Source organism: Apostichopus japonicus, chromosome 11 (assembly GCF_037975245.1).
Source record: "Apostichopus japonicus isolate 1M-3 chromosome 11, ASM3797524v1, whole genome shotgun sequence".
NCBI lineage: Eukaryota > Metazoa > Echinodermata > Holothuroidea > Aspidochirotida > Stichopodidae > Apostichopus > Apostichopus japonicus.
This window is the reverse complement of record NC_092571.1, coordinates 5587219-5607266: the sequence shown is the minus strand read 5'-3', so window position 1 is coordinate 5607266 and position 20048 is coordinate 5587219. Positions and strand designations below refer to the sequence as shown.

Sequence of the window (20048 nt, the reverse complement as noted above, 5' to 3'; positions counted from 1 at the left end):
ACAACAACAACGGCAACAAAAGTTGGTGGTGGACACAACAACAAACAACAACAAACAACAACAAACAACAAAGGTTGTGGTGATGCCGAGGACCACAAAGGTTGGCAGTGGACACAACAACAAAGACGTTGTCGAGGAGGACCACAACAAGGTTGTGTTTGTTCCATGTTTGTTCAATTTAATATTGAAGTTTTTATCATGTTTGTTTTTAGTTTCTTTGTTCTATGTTATGTTTCTTCTTTGTTTGTTTGATATGTTTTTTTGTTGTTCCTTTAGTGTATTTTTGTTTGTTTTTTGTTTGATGTATGTTCTATGTAATGTTGTTTAATGCCCAATCCAATTTGAGCTTTCGTTTTTTTCTTGTTAATAGGTGTTACATGAAGTGGACTACGACAACAACAACCAAGTTGGTGGTGGACACAAACAACAACAACAACAGCAACAACAAAGGTTGTGGTGATGCATAGGACCACAAAGGTTGGCAATGTTTGTTTGTTGTTTATTTGTTTTATGTAATGTTGTTTAATGCCCAATCCAATTTGAGCTTTCTTTTTTTTTCTTGTTAATAGGTGAAGTGGACTATGACAACCAAAGTTGGTGGTGGATACAAACAACAACAACAACAAAGGTTGTGGTGATGCCGAGGACCACAAAGGTTGGCAGTGGACACAACAACAAAGACGTTGTCGAGGACGACCACAACAAGGTTGTGTTTGTTCCATGTTTGTTCAATTTATCGTTGAAGTTTTTTCATGTTTGTTTTTAGATTGTTTGTTCTTTGTTTGTTTGATATGTTTGTTTGTTGTTTGTTTGGTATGTTAGTTCATGTTTAATGCCCAATCCAATTTAAGCTTTCTTTTTTTCTTGTTAATAGGTGTAACAGGAAGTGGACTACGACAACAACAACAACAACAACCAAAGTTGGTGATGGACACAACAACAAAAACAACAACAACAACAAAGGTTGTGGTGGTGTGGAGGACGACAAAGGTTGGCAGTGGACACAACAACAAATAGGTTGTCGAGGAAGACCACAACAAGGTTGTTCAATTTATCGTTGAAGTTTTTTCGTGTTTGTTTGTTCTATGCTACGTTTCTCCTTTGTTTGTTTATTGTTTGTTTGTTCTACGTTTTTTGTTTGTTGTTTGTTTTTACTGTTTGTTTGTTCTATGTAATGTTGTTTAATGCCCAATCCAATTTAAGCTTTCTTTTTTTCTTGTTAATAGGTGTAACAGGAAGTGGACTACGACAACAACAACAACAACCAAAGTTGGTGATGGACACAACAACAAAAACAACAACAAAGGTTGTGGTAGAGCCGAGGACCAGAAAGGTTGGCAGTGAAGAAAACAACAAAGAACAAGGTTGTGTTTGGTATCATTTTTCATGTTTGTTTTTAGTTTGTTTGTTCTACAATGTTCTGTTTCTTCTGTTTGATATGTTTGTTTGTTGTTTGTTTGTTCTGTGTTTGTTCTATGTAATGTTGTTTTATGCCCAATCCAATTAAGCTTTCTTTTTTTATTGTTAATAGGTGTAAGACGAAGTTGACAATAACAACAACAACGGCAACAAAAGTTGGTGGTGGACACAACAACAAACAACAACAAACAACAAAGGTTGTGGTGATGCCGAGGACCACAAAGGTTGGCAGTGGACACAACAACAAAGACGTTGTCGAGGAGGACCACAACAAGGTTGTGTTTGTTCCATGTTTGTTCAATTTAATATTGAAGTTTTTATCATGTTTGTTTTTAGTTTCTTTGTTCTATGTTATGTTTCTTCTTTGTTTGTTTGATATGTTTTTTTGTTGTTCCTTTAGTGTATTTTTGTTTGTTTTTTGTTTGATGTATGTTCTATGTAATGTTGTTTAATGCCCAATCCAATTTGAGCTTTCGTTTTTTTCTTGTTAATAGGTGTTACATGAAGTGGACTACGACAACAACAACCAAGTTGGTGGTGGACACAAACAACAACAACAACAGCAACAACAAAGGTTGTGGTGATGCATAGGACCACAAAGGTTGGCAATGTTTGTTTGTTGTTTATTTGTTTTATGTAATGTTGTTTAATGCCCAATCCAATTTGAGCTTTCTTTTTTTTTCTTGTTAATAGGTGAAGTGGACTATGACAACCAAAGTTGGTGGTGGATACAAACAACAACAACAACAAAGGTTGTGGTGATGCCGAGGACCACAAAGGTTGGCAGTGGACACAACAACAAAGACGTTGTCGAGGACGACCACAACAAGGTTGTGTTTGTTCCATGTTTGTTCAATTTATCGTTGAAGTTTTTTCATGTTTGTTTTTAGATTGTTTGTTCTTTGTTTGTTTGATATGTTTGTTTGTTGTTTGTTTGGTATGTTAGTTCATGTTTAATGCCCAATCCAATTTAAGCTTTCTTTTTTTCTTGTTAATAGGTGTAACAGGAAGTGGACTACGACAACAACAACAACAACAACCAAAGTTGGTGATGGACACAACAACAAAAACAACAACAACAACAAAGGTTGTGGTGGTGTGGAGGACGACAAAGGTTGGCAGTGGACACAACAACAAATAGGTTGTCGAGGAAGACCACAACAAGGTTGTTCAATTTATCGTTGAAGTTTTTTCGTGTTTGTTTGTTCTATGCTACGTTTCTCCTTTGTTTGTTTATTGTTTGTTTGTTCTACGTTTTTTGTTTGTTGTTTGTTTTTACTGTTTGTTTGTTCTATGTAATGTTGTTTAATGCCCAATCCAATTTAAGCTTTCTTTTTTTCTTGTTAATAGGTGTAACAGGAAGTGGACTACGACAACAACAACAACAACCAAAGTTGGTGATGGACACAACAAAAAAACAAAAAGGTTGTGGTAGAGCCGAGGACCAGAAAGGTTGGCAGTGAAGAAAACAACAAAGAACAAGGTTGTGTTTGGTATCATTTTTCATGTTTGTTTTTAGTTTGTTTGTTCTACAATGTTCTGTTTCTTCTGTTTGATATGTTTGTTTGTTGTTTGTTTGTTCTGTGTTTGTTCTATGTAATGTTGTTTTATGCCCAATCCAATTAAGCTTTCTTTTTTTATTGTTAATAGGTGTAAGACGAAGTTGACAATAACAACAACAACGGCAACAAAAGTTGGTGGTGGACACAACAACAAACAACAAAGGTTGTGGTGATGCCGAGGACCACAAAGGTTGGCAGTGGACACAACAACAAAGACGTTGTCGAGGAGGACCACAACAAGGTTGTGTTTGTTCCATGTTTGTTCAATTTAATATTGAAGTTTTTATCATGTTTGTTTTTAGTTTCTTTGTTCTATGTTATGTTTCTTCTTTGTTTGTTTGATATGTTTTTTTGTTGTTCCTTTAGTGTATTTTTGTTTGTTTTTTGTTTGATGTATGTTCTATGTAATGTTGTTTTATGCCCAATCCAATTAAGCTTTCTTTTTTTATTGTTAATAGGTGTAAGACGAAGTTGACAATAACAACAACAACGGCAACAAAAGTTGGTGGTGGACACAACAACAAACAACAACAAACAACAAAGGTTGTGGTGATGCCGAGGACCACAAAGGTTGGCAGTGGACACAACAACAAAGACGTTGTCGAGGAGGACCACAACAAGGTTGTGTTTGTTCCATGTTTGTTCAATTTAATATTGAAGTTTTTATCATGTTTGTTTTTAGTTTCTTTGTTCTATGTTATGTTTCTTCTTTGTTTGTTTGATATGTTTTTTTGTTGTTCCTTTAGTGTATTTTTGTTTGTTTTTTGTTTGATGTATGTTCTATGTAATGTTGTTTAATGCCCAATCCAATTTGAGCTTTCGTTTTTTTCTTGTTAATAGGTGTTACATGAAGTGGACTACGACAACAACAACCAAGTTGGTGGTGGACACAAACAACAACAACAACAGCAACAACAAAGGTTGTGGTGATGCATAGGACCACAAAGGTTGGCAATGTTTGTTTGTTGTTTATTTGTTTTATGTAATGTTGTTTAATGCCCAATCCAATTTGAGCTTTCTTTTTTTTTCTTGTTAATAGGTGAAGTGGACTATGACAACCAAAGTTGGTGGTGGATACAAACAACAACAACAACAAAGGTTGTGGTGATGCCGAGGACCACAAAGGTTGGCAGTGGACACAACAACAAAGACGTTGTCGAGGACGACCACAACAAGGTTGTGTTTGTTCCATGTTTGTTCAATTTATCGTTGAAGTTTTTTCATGTTTGTTTTTAGATTGTTTGTTCTTTGTTTGTTTGATATGTTTGTTTGTTGTTTGTTTGGTATGTTAGTTCATGTTTAATGCCCAATCCAATTTAAGCTTTCTTTTTTTCTTGTTAATAGGTGTAACAGGAAGTGGACTACGACAACAACAACAACAACAACCAAAGTTGGTGATGGACACAACAACAAAAACAACAACAACAACAAAGGTTGTGGTGGTGTGGAGGACGACAAAGGTTGGCAGTGGACACAACAACAAATAGGTTGTCGAGGAAGACCACAACAAGGTTGTTCAATTTATCGTTGAAGTTTTTTCGTGTTTGTTTGTTCTATGCTACGTTTCTCCTTTGTTTGTTTATTGTTTGTTTGTTCTATGTAATGTTGTTTAATGCCCAATCCAATTTAAGCTTTCTTTTTTTCTTGTTAATAGGTGTAACAGGAAGTGGACTACGACAACAACAACAACAACCAAAGTTGGTGATGGACACAACAACAAAAACAACAACAAAGGTTGTGGTAGAGCCGAGGACCAGAAAGGTTGGCAGTGAAGAAAACAACAAAGAACAAGGTTGTGTTTGGTATCATTTTTCATGTTTGTTTTTAGTTTGTTTGTTCTACAATGTTCTGTTTCTTCTGTTTGATATGTTTGTTTGTTGTTTGTTTGTTCTGTGTTTGTTCTATGTAATGTTGTTTTATGCCCAATCCAATTAAGCTTTCTTTTTTTATTGTTAATAGGTGTAAGACGAAGTTGACAATAACAACAACAACGGCAACAAAAGTTGGTGGTGGACACAACAACAAACAACAACAAACAACAACAAACAACAAAGGTTGTGGTGATGCCGAGGACCACAAAGGTTGGCAGTGGACACAACAACAAAGACGTTGTCGAGGAGGACCACAACAAGGTTGTGTTTGTTCCATGTTTGTTCAATTTAATATTGAAGTTTTTATCATGTTTGTTTTTAGTTTCTTTGTTCTATGTTATGTTTCTTCTTTGTTTGTTTGATATGTTTTTTTGTTGTTCCTTTAGTGTATTTTTGTTTGTTTTTTGTTTGATGTATGTTCTATGTAATGTTGTTTAATGCCCAATCCAATTTGAGCTTTCGTTTTTTTCTTGTTAATAGGTGTTACATGAAGTGGACTACGACAACAACAACCAAGTTGGTGGTGGACACAAACAACAACAACAACAGCAACAACAAAGGTTGTGGTGATGCATAGGACCACAAAGGTTGGCAATGTTTGTTGTTTATTTGTTTTATGTAATGTTGTTTAATGCCCAATCCAATTTGAGCTTTCTTTTTTTTTCTTGTTAATAGGTGAAGTGGACTATGACAACCAAAGTTGGTGGTGGATACAAACAACAACAAAGGTTGTGGTGATGCCGAGGACCACAAAGGTTGGCAGTGGACACAACAACAAAGACGTTGTCGAGGACGACCACAACAAGGTTGTGTTTGTTCCATGTTTGTTCAATTTATCGTTGAAGTTTTTTCATGTTTGTTTTTAGATTGTTTGTTCTTTGTTTGTTTGATATGTTTGTTTGTTGTTTGTTTGGTATGTTAGTTCATGTTTAATGCCCAATCCAATTTAAGCTTTCTTTTTTTCTTGTTAATAGGTGTAACAGGAAGTGGACTACGACAACAACAACAACAACAACCAAAGTTGGTGATGGACACAACAACAAAAACAACAACAACAACAAAGGTTGTGGTGGTGTGGAGGACGACAAAGGTTGGCAGTGGACACAACAACAAATAGGTTGTCGAGGAAGACCACAACAAGGTTGTTCAATTTATCGTTGAAGTTTTTTCGTGTTTGTTTGTTCTATGCTACGTTTCTCCTTTGTTTGTTTATTGTTTGTTTGTTCTATGTAATGTTGTTTAATGCCCAATCCAATTTAAGCTTTCTTTTTTTCTTGTTAATAGGTGTAACAGGAAGTGGACTACGACAACAACAACAACAACCAAAGTTGGTGATGGACACAACAACAAAAACAACAACAAAGGTTGTGGTAGAGCCGAGGACCAGAAAGGTTGGCAGTGAAGAAAACAACAAAGAACAAGGTTGTGTTTGGTATCATTTTTCATGTTTGTTTTTAGTTTGTTTGTTCTACAATGTTCTGTTTCTTCTGTTTGATATGTTTGTTTGTTGTTTGTTTGTTCTGTGTTTGTTCTATGTAATGTTGTTTTATGCCCAATCCAATTAAGCTTTCTTTTTTTATTGTTAATAGGTGTAAGACGAAGTTGACAATAACAACAACAACGGCAACAAAAGTTGGTGGTGGACACAACAACAAACAACAAGAAACAACAACAAACAACAAAGGTTGTGGTGATGCCGAGGACCACAAAGGTTGGCAGTGGACACAACAACAAAGACGTTGTCGAGGAGGACCACAACAAGGTTGTGTTTGTTCCATGTTTGTTCAATTTAATATTGAAGTTTTTATCATGTTTGTTTTTAGTTTCTTTGTTCTATGTTATGTTTCTTCTTTGTTTGTTTGATATGTTTTTTTGTTGTTCCTTTAGTGTATTTTTGTTTGTTTTTTGTTTGATGTATGTTCTATGTAATGTTGTTTAATGCCCAATCCAATTTGAGCTTTCGTTTTTTTCTTGTTAATAGGTGTTACATGAAGTGGACTACGACAACAACAACCAAGTTGGTGGTGGACACAAACAACAACAACAACAGCAACAACAAAGGTTGTGGTGATGCATAGGACCACAAAGGTTGGCAATGTTTGTTTGTTGTTTATTTGTTTTATGTAATGTTGTTTAATGCCCAATCCAATTTGAGCTTTCTTTTTTTTTCTTGTTAATAGGTGAAGTGGACTATGACAACCAAAGTTGGTGGTGGATACAAACAACAACAAAGGTTGTGGTGATGCCGAGGACCACAAAGGTTGGCAGTGGACACAACAACAAAGACGTTGTCGAGGACGACCACAACAAGGTTGTGTTTGTTCCATGTTTGTTCAATTTATCGTTGAAGTTTTTTCATGTTTGTTTTTAGATTGTTTGTTCTTTGTTTGTTTGATATGTTTGTTTGTTGTTTGTTTGGTATGTTAGTTCATGTTTAATGCCCAATCCAATTTAAGCTTTCTTTTTTTCTTGTTAATAGGTGTAACAGGAAGTGGACTACGACAACAACAACAACAACAACCAAAGTTGGTGATGGACACAACAACAAAAACAACAACAACAACAAAGGTTGTGGTGGTGTGGAGGACGACAAAGGTTGGCAGTGGACACAACAACAAATAGGTTGTCGAGGAAGACCACAACAAGGTTGTTCAATTTATCGTTGAAGTTTTTTCGTGTTTGTTTGTTCTATGCTACGTTTCTCCTTTGTTTGTTTATTGTTTGTTTGTTCTATGTAATGTTGTTTAATGCCCAATCCAATTTAAGCTTTCTTTTTTTCTTGTTAATAGGTGTAACAGGAAGTGGACTACGACAACAACAACAACAACCAAAGTTGGTGATGGACACAACAACAAAAACAACAACAAAGGTTGTGGTAGAGCCGAGGACCAGAAAGGTTGGCAGTGAAGAAAACAACAAAGAACAAGGTTGTGTTTGGTATCATTTTTCATGTTTGTTTTTAGTTTGTTTGTTCTACAATGTTCTGTTTCTTCTGTTTGATATGTTTGTTTGTTGTTTGTTTGTTCTGTGTTTGTTCTATGTAATGTTGTTTTATGCCCAATCCAATTAAGCTTTCTTTTTTTATTGTTAATAGGTGTAAGACGAAGTTGACAATAACAACAACAACGGCAACAAAAGTTGGTGGTGGACACAACAACAAACAACAACAAACAACAAAGGTTGTGGTGATGCCGAGGACCACAAAGGTTGGCAGTGGACACAACAACAAAGACGTTGTCGAGGAGGACCACAACAAGGTTGTGTTTGTTCCATGTTTGTTCAATTTAATATTGAAGTTTTTATCATGTTTGTTTTTAGTTTCTTTGTTCTATGTTATGTTTCTTCTTTGTTTGTTTGATATGTTTTTTTGTTGTTCCTTTAGTGTATTTTTGTTTGTTTTTTGTTTGATGTATGTTCTATGTAATGTTGTTTAATGCCCAATCCAATTTGAGCTTTCGTTTTTTTCTTGTTAATAGGTGTTACATGAAGTGGACTACGACAACAACAACCAAGTTGGTGGTGGACACAAACAACAACAACAACAGCAACAACAAAGGTTGTGGTGATGCATAGGACCACAAAGGTTGGCAATGTTTGTTTGTTGTTTATTTGTTTTATGTAATGTTGTTTAATGCCCAATCCAATTTGAGCTTTCTTTTTTTTTCTTGTTAATAGGTGAAGTGGACTATGACAACCAAAGTTGGTGGTGGATACAAACAACAACAACAACAAAGGTTGTGGTGATGCCGAGGACCACAAAGGTTGGCAGTGGACACAACAACAAAGACGTTGTCGAGGACGACCACAACAAGGTTGTGTTTGTTCCATGTTTGTTCAATTTATCGTTGAAGTTTTTTCATGTTTGTTTTTAGATTGTTTGTTCTTTGTTTGTTTGATATGTTTGTTTGTTGTTTGTTTGGTATGTTAGTTCATGTTTAATGCCCAATCCAATTTAAGCTTTCTTTTTTTCTTGTTAATAGGTGTAACAGGAAGTGGACTACGACAACAACAACAACAACAACCAAAGTTGGTGATGGACACAACAACAAAAACAACAACAACAACAAAGGTTGTGGTGGTGTGGAGGACGACAAAGGTTGGCAGTGGACACAACAACAAATAGGTTGTCGAGGAAGACCACAACAAGGTTGTTCAATTTATCGTTGAAGTTTTTTCGTGTTTGTTTGTTCTATGCTACGTTTCTCCTTTGTTTGTTTATTGTTTGTTTGTTCTACGTTTTTTGTTTGTTGTTTGTTTTTACTGTTTGTTTGTTCTATGTAATGTTGTTTAATGCCCAATCCAATTTAAGCTTTCTTTTTTTCTTGTTAATAGGTGTAACAGGAAGTGGACTACGACAACAACAACAACAACCAAAGTTGGTGATGGACACAACAACAAAAACAACAACAAAGGTTGTGGTAGAGCCGAGGACCAGAAAGGTTGGCAGTGAAGAAAACAACAAAGAACAAGGTTGTGTTTGGTATCATTTTTCATGTTTGTTTTTAGTTTGTTTGTTCTACAATGTTCTGTTTCTTCTGTTTGATATGTTTGTTTGTTGTTTGTTTGTTCTGTGTTTGTTCTATGTAATGTTGTTTTATGCCCAATCCAATTAAGCTTTCTTTTTTTATTGTTAATAGGTGTAAGACGAAGTTGACAATAACAACAACAACGGCAACAAAAGTTGGTGGTGGACACAACAACAAACAACAACAAACAACAAAGGTTGTGGTGATGCCGAGGACCACAAAGGTTGGCAGTGGACACAACAACAAAGACGTTGTCGAGGAGGACCACAACAAGGTTGTGTTTGTTCCATGTTTGTTCAATTTAATATTGAAGTTTTTATCATGTTTGTTTTTAGTTTCTTTGTTCTATGTTATGTTTCTTCTTTGTTTGTTTGATATGTTTTTTTGTTGTTCCTTTAGTGTATTTTTGTTTGTTTTTTGTTTGATGTATGTTCTATGTAATGTTGTTTAATGCCCAATCCAATTTGAGCTTTCGTTTTTTTCTTGTTAATAGGTGTTACATGAAGTGGACTACGACAACAACAACCAAGTTGGTGGTGGACACAAACAACAACAACAACAGCAACAACAAAGGTTGTGGTGATGCATAGGACCACAAAGGTTGGCAATGTTTGTTTGTTGTTTATTTGTTTTATGTAATGTTGTTTAATGCCCAATCCAATTTGAGCTTTCTTTTTTTTTCTTGTTAATAGGTGAAGTGGACTATGACAACCAAAGTTGGTGGTGGATACAAACAACAACAACAACAAAGGTTGTGGTGATGCCGAGGACCACAAAGGTTGGCAGTGGACACAACAACAAAGACGTTGTCGAGGACGACCACAACAAGGTTGTGTTTGTTCCATGTTTGTTCAATTTATCGTTGAAGTTTTTTCATGTTTGTTTTTAGATTGTTTGTTCTTTGTTTGTTTGATATGTTTGTTTGTTGTTTGTTTGGTATGTTAGTTCATGTTTAATGCCCAATCCAATTTAAGCTTTCTTTTTTTCTTGTTAATAGGTGTAACAGGAAGTGGACTACGACAACAACAACAACAACAACCAAAGTTGGTGATGGACACAACAACAAAAACAACAACAACAACAAAGGTTGTGGTGGTGTGGAGGACGACAAAGGTTGGCAGTGGACACAACAACAAATAGGTTGTCGAGGAAGACCACAACAAGGTTGTTCAATTTATCGTTGAAGTTTTTTCGTGTTTGTTTGTTCTATGCTACGTTTCTCCTTTGTTTGTTTATTGTTTGTTTGTTCTACGTTTTTTGTTTGTTGTTTGTTTTTACTGTTTGTTTGTTCTATGTAATGTTGTTTAATGCCCAATCCAATTTAAGCTTTCTTTTTTTCTTGTTAATAGGTGTAACAGGAAGTGGACTACGACAACAACAACAACAACCAAAGTTGGTGATGGACACAACAAAAAAACAAAAAGGTTGTGGTAGAGCCGAGGACCAGAAAGGTTGGCAGTGAAGAAAACAACAAAGAACAAGGTTGTGTTTGGTATCATTTTTCATGTTTGTTTTTAGTTTGTTTGTTCTACAATGTTCTGTTTCTTCTGTTTGATATGTTTGTTTGTTGTTTGTTTGTTCTGTGTTTGTTCTATGTAATGTTGTTTTATGCCCAATCCAATTAAGCTTTCTTTTTTTATTGTTAATAGGTGTAAGACGAAGTTGACAATAACAACAACAACGGCAACAAAAGTTGGTGGTGGACACAACAACAAACAACAACAAACAACAAAGGTTGTGGTGATGCCGAGGACCACAAAGGTTGGCAGTGGACACAACAACAAAGACGTTGTCGAGGAGGACCACAACAAGGTTGTGTTTGTTCCATGTTTGTTCAATTTAATATTGAAGTTTTTATCATGTTTGTTTTTAGTTTCTTTGTTCTATGTTATGTTTCTTCTTTGTTTGTTTGATATGTTTTTTTGTTGTTCCTTTAGTGTATTTTTGTTTGTTTTTTGTTTGATGTATGTTCTATGTAATGTTGTTTAATGCCCAATCCAATTTGAGCTTTCGTTTTTTTCTTGTTAATAGGTGTTACATGAAGTGGACTACGACAACAACAACCAAGTTGGTGGTGGACACAAACAACAACAACAACAGCAACAACAAAGGTTGTGGTGATGCATAGGACCACAAAGGTTGGCAATGTTTGTTTGTTGTTTATTTGTTTTATGTAATGTTGTTTAATGCCCAATCCAATTTGAGCTTTCTTTTTTTTTCTTGTTAATAGGTGAAGTGGACTATGACAACCAAAGTTGGTGGTGGATACAAACAACAACAACAACAAAGGTTGTGGTGATGCCGAGGACCACAAAGGTTGGCAGTGGACACAACAACAAAGACGTTGTCGAGGACGACCACAACAAGGTTGTGTTTGTTCCATGTTTGTTCAATTTATCGTTGAAGTTTTTTCATGTTTGTTTTTAGATTGTTTGTTCTTTGTTTGTTTGATATGTTTGTTTGTTGTTTGTTTGGTATGTTAGTTCATGTTTAATGCCCAATCCAATTTAAGCTTTCTTTTTTTCTTGTTAATAGGTGTAACAGGAAGTGGACTACGACAACAACAACAACAACAACCAAAGTTGGTGATGGACACAACAACAAAAACAACAACAACAACAAAGGTTGTGGTGGTGTGGAGGACGACAAAGGTTGGCAGTGGACACAACAACAAATAGGTTGTCGAGGAAGACCACAACAAGGTTGTTCAATTTATCGTTGAAGTTTTTTCGTGTTTGTTTGTTCTATGCTACGTTTCTCCTTTGTTTGTTTATTGTTTGTTTGTTCTACGTTTTTTGTTTGTTGTTTGTTTTTACTGTTTGTTTGTTCTATGTAATGTTGTTTAATGCCCAATCCAATTTAAGCTTTCTTTTTTTCTTGTTAATAGGTGTAACAGGAAGTGGACTACGACAACAACAACAACAACCAAAGTTGGTGATGGACACAACAAAAAAACAAAAAGGTTGTGGTAGAGCCGAGGACCAGAAAGGTTGGCAGTGAAGAAAACAACAAAGAACAAGGTTGTGTTTGGTATCATTTTTCATGTTTGTTTTTAGTTTGTTTGTTCTACAATGTTCTGTTTCTTCTGTTTGATATGTTTGTTTGTTGTTTGTTTGTTCTGTGTTTGTTCTATGTAATGTTGTTTTATGCCCAATCCAATTAAGCTTTCTTTTTTTATTGTTAATAGGTGTAAGACGAAGTTGACAATAACAACAACAACGGCAACAAAAGTTGGTGGTGGACACAACAACAAACAACAACAAACAACAACAAACAACAAAGGTTGTGGTGATGCCGAGGACCACAAAGGTTGGCAGTGGACACAACAACAAAGACGTTGTCGAGGAGGACCACAACAAGGTTGTGTTTGTTCCATGTTTGTTCAATTTAATATTGTAGTTTTTATCATGTTTGTTTTTAGTTTCTTTGTTCTATGTTATGTTTCTTCTTTGTTTGTTTGATATGTTTTTTTGTTGTTCCTTTAGTGTATTTTTGTTTGTTTTTTGTTTGATGTATGTTCTATGTAATGTTGTTTAATGCCCAATCCAATTTGAGCTTTCGTTTTTTTCTTGTTAATAGGTGTTACATGAAGTGGACTACGACAACAACAACCAAGTTGGTGGTGGACACAAACAACAACAACAACAGCAACAACAAAGGTTGTGGTGATGCATAGGACCACAAAGGTTGGCAATGTTTGTTTGTTGTTTATTTGTTTTATGTAATGTTGTTTAATGCCCAATCCAATTTGAGCTTTCTTTTTTTTTCTTGTTAATAGGTGAAGTGGACTATGACAACCAAAGTTGGTGGTGGATACAAACAACAACAACAACAAAGGTTGTGGTGATGCCGAGGACCACAAAGGTTGGCAGTGGACACAACAACAAAGACGTTGTCGAGGACGACCACAACAAGGTTGTGTTTGTTCCATGTTTGTTCAATTTATCGTTGAAGTTTTTTCATGTTTGTTTTTAGATTGTTTGTTCTTTGTTTGTTTGATATGTTTGTTTGTTGTTTGTTTGGTATGTTAGTTCATGTTTAATGCCCAATCCAATTTAAGCTTTCTTTTTTTCTTGTTAATAGGTGTAACAGGAAGTGGACTACGACAACAACAACAACAACAACCAAAGTTGGTGATGGACACAACAACAAAAACAACAACAACAACAAAGGTTGTGGTGGTGTGGAGGACGACAAAGGTTGGCAGTGGACACAACAACAAATAGGTTGTCGAGGAAGACCACAACAAGGTTGTTCAATTTATCGTTGAAGTTTTTTCGTGTTTGTTTGTTCTATGCTACGTTTCTCCTTTGTTTGTTTATTGTTTGTTTGTTCTACGTTTTTTGTTTGTTGTTTGTTTTTACTGTTTGTTTGTTCTATGTAATGTTGTTTAATGCCCAATCCAATTTAAGCTTTCTTTTTTTCTTGTTAATAGGTGTAACAGGAAGTGGACTACGACAACAACAACAACAACCAAAGTTGGTGATGGACACAACAACAAAAACAACAACAAAGGTTGTGGTAGAGCCGAGGACCAGAAAGGTTGGCAGTGAAGAAAACAACAAAGAACAAGGTTGTGTTTGGTATCATTTTTCATGTTTGTTTTTAGTTTGTTTGTTCTACAATGTTCTGTTTCTTCTGTTTGATATGTTTGTTTGTTGTTTGTTTGTTCTGTGTTTGTTCTATGTAATGTTGTTTTATGCCCAATCCAATTAAGCTTTCTTTTTTTATTGTTAATAGGTGTAAGACGAAGTTGACAATAACAACAACAACGGCAACAAAAGTTGGTGGTGGACACAACAACAAACAACAACAAACAACAAAGGTTGTGGTGATGCCGAGGACCACAAAGGTTGGCAGTGGACACAACAACAAAGACGTTGTCGAGGAGGACCACAACAAGGTTGTGTTTGTTCCATGTTTGTTCAATTTAATATTGAAGTTTTTATCATGTTTGTTTTTAGTTTCTTTGTTCTATGTTATGTTTCTTCTTTGTTTGTTTGATATGTTTTTTTGTTGTTCCTTTAGTGTATTTTTGTTTGTTTTTTGTTTGATGTATGTTCTATGTAATGTTGTTTAATGCCCAATCCAATTTGAGCTTTCGTTTTTTTCTTGTTAATAGGTGTTACATGAAGTGGACTACGACAACAACAACCAAGTTGGTGGTGGACACAAACAACAACAACAACAGCAACAACAAAGGTTGTGGTGATGCATAGGACCACAAAGGTTGGCAATGTTTGTTTGTTGTTTATTTGTTTTATGTAATGTTGTTTAATGCCCAATCCAATTTGAGCTTTCTTTTTTTTTCTTGTTAATAGGTGAAGTGGACTATGACAACCAAAGTTGGTGGTGGATACAAACAACAACAACAACAAAGGTTGTGGTGATGCCGAGGACCACAAAGGTTGGCAGTGGACACAACAACAAAGACGTTGTCGAGGACGACCACAACAAGGTTGTGTTTGTTCCATGTTTGTTCAATTTATCGTTGAAGTTTTTTCATGTTTGTTTTTAGATTGTTTGTTCTTTGTTTGTTTGATATGTTTGTTTGTTGTTTGTTTGGTATGTTAGTTCATGTTTAATGCCCAATCCAATTTAAGCTTTCTTTTTTTCTTGTTAATAGGTGTAACAGGAAGTGGACTACGACAACAACAACAACAACCAAAGTTGGTGATGGACACAACAACAAAAACAACAACAACAACAAAGGTTGTGGTGGTGTGGAGGACGACAAAGGTTGGCAGTGGACACAACAACAAATAGGTTGTCGAGGAAGACCACAACAAGGTTGTTCAATTTATCGTTGAAGTTTTTTCGTGTTTGTTTGTTCTATGCTACGTTTCTCCTTTGTTTGTTTATTGTTTGTTTGTTCTACGTTTTTTGTTTGTTGTTTGTTTTTACTGTTTGTTTGTTCTATGTAATGTTGTTTAATGCCCAATCCAATTTAAGCTTTCTTTTTTTCTTGTTAATAGGTGTAACAGGAAGTGGACTACGACAACAACAACAACAACCAAAGTTGGTGATGGACACAACAAAAAAACAAAAAGGTTGTGGTAGAGCCGAGGACCAGAAAGGTTGGCAGTGAAGAAAACAACAAAGAACAAGGTTGTGTTTGGTATCATTTTTCATGTTTGTTTTTAGTTTGTTTGTTCTACAATGTTCTGTTTCTTCTGTTTGATATGTTTGTTTGTTGTTTGTTTGTTCTGTGTTTGTTCTATGTAATGTTGTTTTATGCCCAATCCAATTAAGCTTTCTTTTTTTATTGTTAATAGGTGTAAGACGAAGTTGACAATAACAACAACAACGGCAACAAAAGTTGGTGGTGGACACAACAACAAACAACAACAAACAACAACAAACAACAAAGGTTGTGGTGATGCCGAGGACCACAAAGGTTGGCAGTGGACACAACAACAAAGACGTTGTCGAGGAGGACCACAACAAGGTTGTGTTTGTTCCATGTTTGTTCAATTTATTATTGAAGTTTTTATCATGTTTGTTTTTAGTTTCTTTGTTCTATGTTATGTTTCTTCTTTGTTTGTTTGATATGTTTTTTTGTTGTTCCTTTAGTGTATTTTTGTTTGTTTTTATTTTTGTTTGTTTTTTGTTTGATGTATGTTCTATGTAATGTTGTTTAATGCCCAATCCAATTTGAGCTTTCGTTTTTTTCTTGTTAATAGGTGTTACATGAAGTGGACTACGACAACAACAACAACCAAAGTTGGTGGTGAACACAAACAACAACAACAACAAAGGTTGTGGTGATTCCGAGGACCACAAAGGTTGGCAGTGACAAAGAGATTGTCGAGGAGGACCACAACATGTCTTTAATGCCAATCCAATCCAGCTTTTTTTCTTTTCTTTTTTTCTTTTGATTTGTAATTTTTGGATCGTGATAATATATTTGTGGAAAAGTAAATCTTTACCTGCTGTTCTATTATTTTGCGTCTCTTATTTGTAATCTCTCCAAAATCTGGTATGTAGTCGGGTCAATATAACCTCAAAAAATTGCAACAAAATGTTTTTTTGCTTTGTTAAGTCGCTCTATAGGTTACTGACATCTCCAGAAAAAAAGTCTCCCAAAATCGGACCCCGGGAAAGGGGTTAATTTGCATAATTCCATAATGGCGGACCCCAAAGGCTTCAATGTACTCAAAACCTCCTTATACTTCAATTTAGGAACATGATGCCAGAATACCAAATAAGCACATTTCAATGTTATATGACGTCACCATAGGGTAGGGATGACGTATGTGACCCAAAATAAACATATATATGCCGATTAAGTTGAAATTAACACATAATTTTCAAATTGACATGTTCATGAATTAGAAACGACATCGAATTACGTCAGCAACCAATTGATGCTCATTTTCAAGTAGCTTTACCAAGGGCGCAACCACGTATAAAAGGTACGGGGGTCCCAGTCAGATTGTGTTGGAGGCGCTCAATCCCCCGATAAGTTTTCGTTTCTCTGCCAGAAGTTGAGGTTCCACATGAGGTTTGGGCGTGAGCCTCCAAGTGGTTGTGCCCTTGGGCTAATGGATGTTGTGGAGGAATGACATAAACATTAGGACCAGCATTAATTAACCTAGTGCAACAGGCACATATACCTATGTATTCTACACGTCAACGTCATCATCGGATTCAATGTCTGGTCCCAGTGGTTCTCACAGAAATCCACTTGGCATGGTCCACATGCTGCTGTGCAGGGTAATCCATACCCTCGTCAAGTACATCGCCTCGTTCACGCCGTTTGACAGTTACAATGTACAACCGTCAGTTTGGGTTTGGGTTTGGGCGTGAGCCTCCGTCTTTCTCCTGGCCGCACCAAACTCTGATTTGATAGTTACACCTCAATGAGTGGAATTTCGTCGCTGACGCAGTCGGGGGTAGCCGTTCTGGAGTAACAAAACTTGTCACCAAAGAGTAACGCCATTGCTTTGTTTCCATATTGTTCAATAGTGTAAGATGTTTCTCCGACACTCTCAAAACGAACTGCACACGAAACTAGGTCTTTGTCCCCCTCGACAATCTTCTGGAACAACTTTTCCCCCACACCAAATAGCATGGATGAACAGCAAGTGAGAGCAGAAGTTTGAGCTCATTAATGTTATAAACTCGAACTTTGTCGTTAGACCGGAAGAACAAAGTTTTGTTTTCTGGGTTCATATAGAACAAGAAAAGAACCAACAAGTCGGTGTCTTCTCCAACTAGAGTAGTTGTTCCAGTTTCGGAAGTTGCAATGGCGGCATGAACAATGTCACAGTCCGCATCTGCCTGACATGACATCCTTTCTCTCGAAGCCTATTGTTACTTCCCCTTGAGAGAACTCATCCTTTGTCCCACGGAACACTGCTCCAGGGGTTACGCTCACCAGTGGGTGCTGCCTGTGTTGCCCGTGAGTGCTGTCTTTGGTAGATTGTGTCTCTTGGACAACAGTTGCAGGGCCATAGTTTCTAAGGGTGAAATCTGCATAACAGTGCTTTATCTGGCTTGCGGAATACACCATTTGCTTCAAAAAGCGAAGGGGGGGGGGGGAAGGAGTCACTTCGAACTCCAGGATAGGTCTCCAGCTTCTGCGACAAGTTTGTTACTCCAGAACGGCTACCTCCGACTGCGTCAACGACGAAATTCCACTCATTGAGGTGTTACTATCAAATCAGAGCTTGGTGCGGCCAAGAGAAAGACTTGGAGGCTCACGCCCAAACCTCATGTGGAACCTCAACTTTTGGCAGAGAAACGAAAACTTATCGGGATTGAGCGCCTCCAACACAATCTGACTGGGACCCCCTTACGTGGTTGCGCCCTTGGTATAGCTACTTGAAAATGAGCTGACGTAATTCGATGTCGTTTCTACTTCGAGTCGTTTCTACATCTGCCTGGTTTCGTTTGAAAATTGTGTTAATTTCAACCAAATCGGCTGATATATGTTAATTTTGGGTCACATACGTCATATAACATTGAAAATGTGCTTATTTGGTATTCTGGCATCATGTTCCTATGGCATCATGTTCATATGCCAAAATTGAAGTATAAGAAGGTTCTCGGTACATTGAAGCCTTTGGGGTCCGCCATTTTGGAAAAAAAAAAAAATTAACCCCTTTCCCGGGTTCCGATTTTGGGAGATGTCAGTAACCTATAGAGCGACTTAAAGCAAAAAAACCTTTTGTTGCAATTTTTTTGAGGTCAATTTTTTGTGATATTCAAAAACAGACGTCACATTGAGTTGCGTCCGTTTGTGATGATATCTCAAGATAGAAAGGTCATATTTTGTTTAGCAATTGACTCCCAACGTTTCTTTATAGCAAAACTTTTAACTGCAATATTTTAAACACGCTCTTTGATGAAGATGAAAGCAGTCTCATCCTTAAGAAATAATAAAACCCCATTGTGAATAAGGCGAAAAATCTAAAAAAACACATCCAAAAACCAGAAAAATTCACACCAGTCAGTTTATTTTCAACAGTTTGCAGTCAATGATGATGAGCATATATACCCCCCCCCCTTCAGGCTTTCACTGTAGACCAACAATACGCTCATGGGCATCTGATGAAAAAACGAGTTTCTGACAGGAAGAAATCTGAAAATCAATTGCACAAAAACAGAAATTTTCAAAGAAAAGGACTTGTTGGAAGCTTGGACCGAAGAAGACATTTTTAAAAGCAAAAACAATTACGACTGTGTGGGGCACAAAGTGTCAATTTCAAAGGATATTGGCTATCAACGAAACCATGAGTTTAGATTGAGGTTGCTTTAAGAACTTGTTACCAGGGGTGAAATTGTTTTAACATTATGCATTATGCATTGGTTGGAGTAACAGAAGCTTATTGTTTTTTATGTATGCCAAAAGGTCGTTTGGGGTCACTAGGGAGGAGACATCATCGAACCCAACGTTATGTGTGCCTCGTATAGTGTGATATGTCAAGAAAGGAAGGTCAGACCAATTTCATTTGTTGTGTGTAGCAGCAGCACATTGAGTAAAAGAAACTTGGTTGTTTCTTATTTGGGGTTGTTTCTTATTTGTTGTTTGGTTGCGGCGGGTATTCAGGAAAACACGCCTATTGTTTTATACATTTTTTGGTAATTTTTTTTTTCCATTCCCGACCGAATCCTCCCGACGGGTCAACAGTGTCTCCTTGCGTGTTTTTATCTTTTCGACCTGCTCGTGAAGTTGTGTCAGGGTGCCCATTCGAAATCGACAGAAACTGGTGATTTCTTTCGTTTCCAATGCGACCAAACAGCATGTTTCCATTCGCAACATGCGTCACGAATGGTCACCTGACCATCCCTCGATATTTAACCGAGAAAGGATGTCTCCGTACGCGAAAGGCGTGAAAATGGATGGATGTTCAACCGGCGAGAGGAGACAACTCCTCTCGCCGTGTGAACATCCCCTTCCGTTTTCACCGTTTTCACCGTTTTCACCGTTTGTGTAATGGGGTGTCTTCTCCCGTCGGGAGGAGTTTCCCGTTACGTGAAGGGTGACTCCTTCTCGCTGGGTGAACATCCCCATTCGTTTTCACCCGAAACTGATGTTTTTACCGCCCCTTTTGGTCCGCGAAACTGGTGATACCGTTTCGAATAAAGGGGTGTCTTCTCCCGCCGAGGGACGCACCCCGTACGTTTTCAACCCTGACGGCCTGTTTACGTGTAATCGGAAGTCG

At 36.7% G+C, this 20048-nt stretch overlaps 1 protein-coding gene across 1 annotated transcript in view; it reads left to right on the top strand.

The window, feature by feature from the left end:
• LOC139976266 (uncharacterized) overlaps nt 1-16300 on the top strand; it is a 29126-nt gene extending 12826 nt beyond the window's left edge. The window contains exon 5 of the mRNA XM_071984911.1: nt 16062-16300. The gene's annotated coding sequence lies outside the window, so the exon portion shown is untranslated. The remainder of the gene's footprint in view (nt 1-16061) is intronic.
• The last annotated feature ends 3748 nt before the right edge of the window (nt 16301-20048 follow it).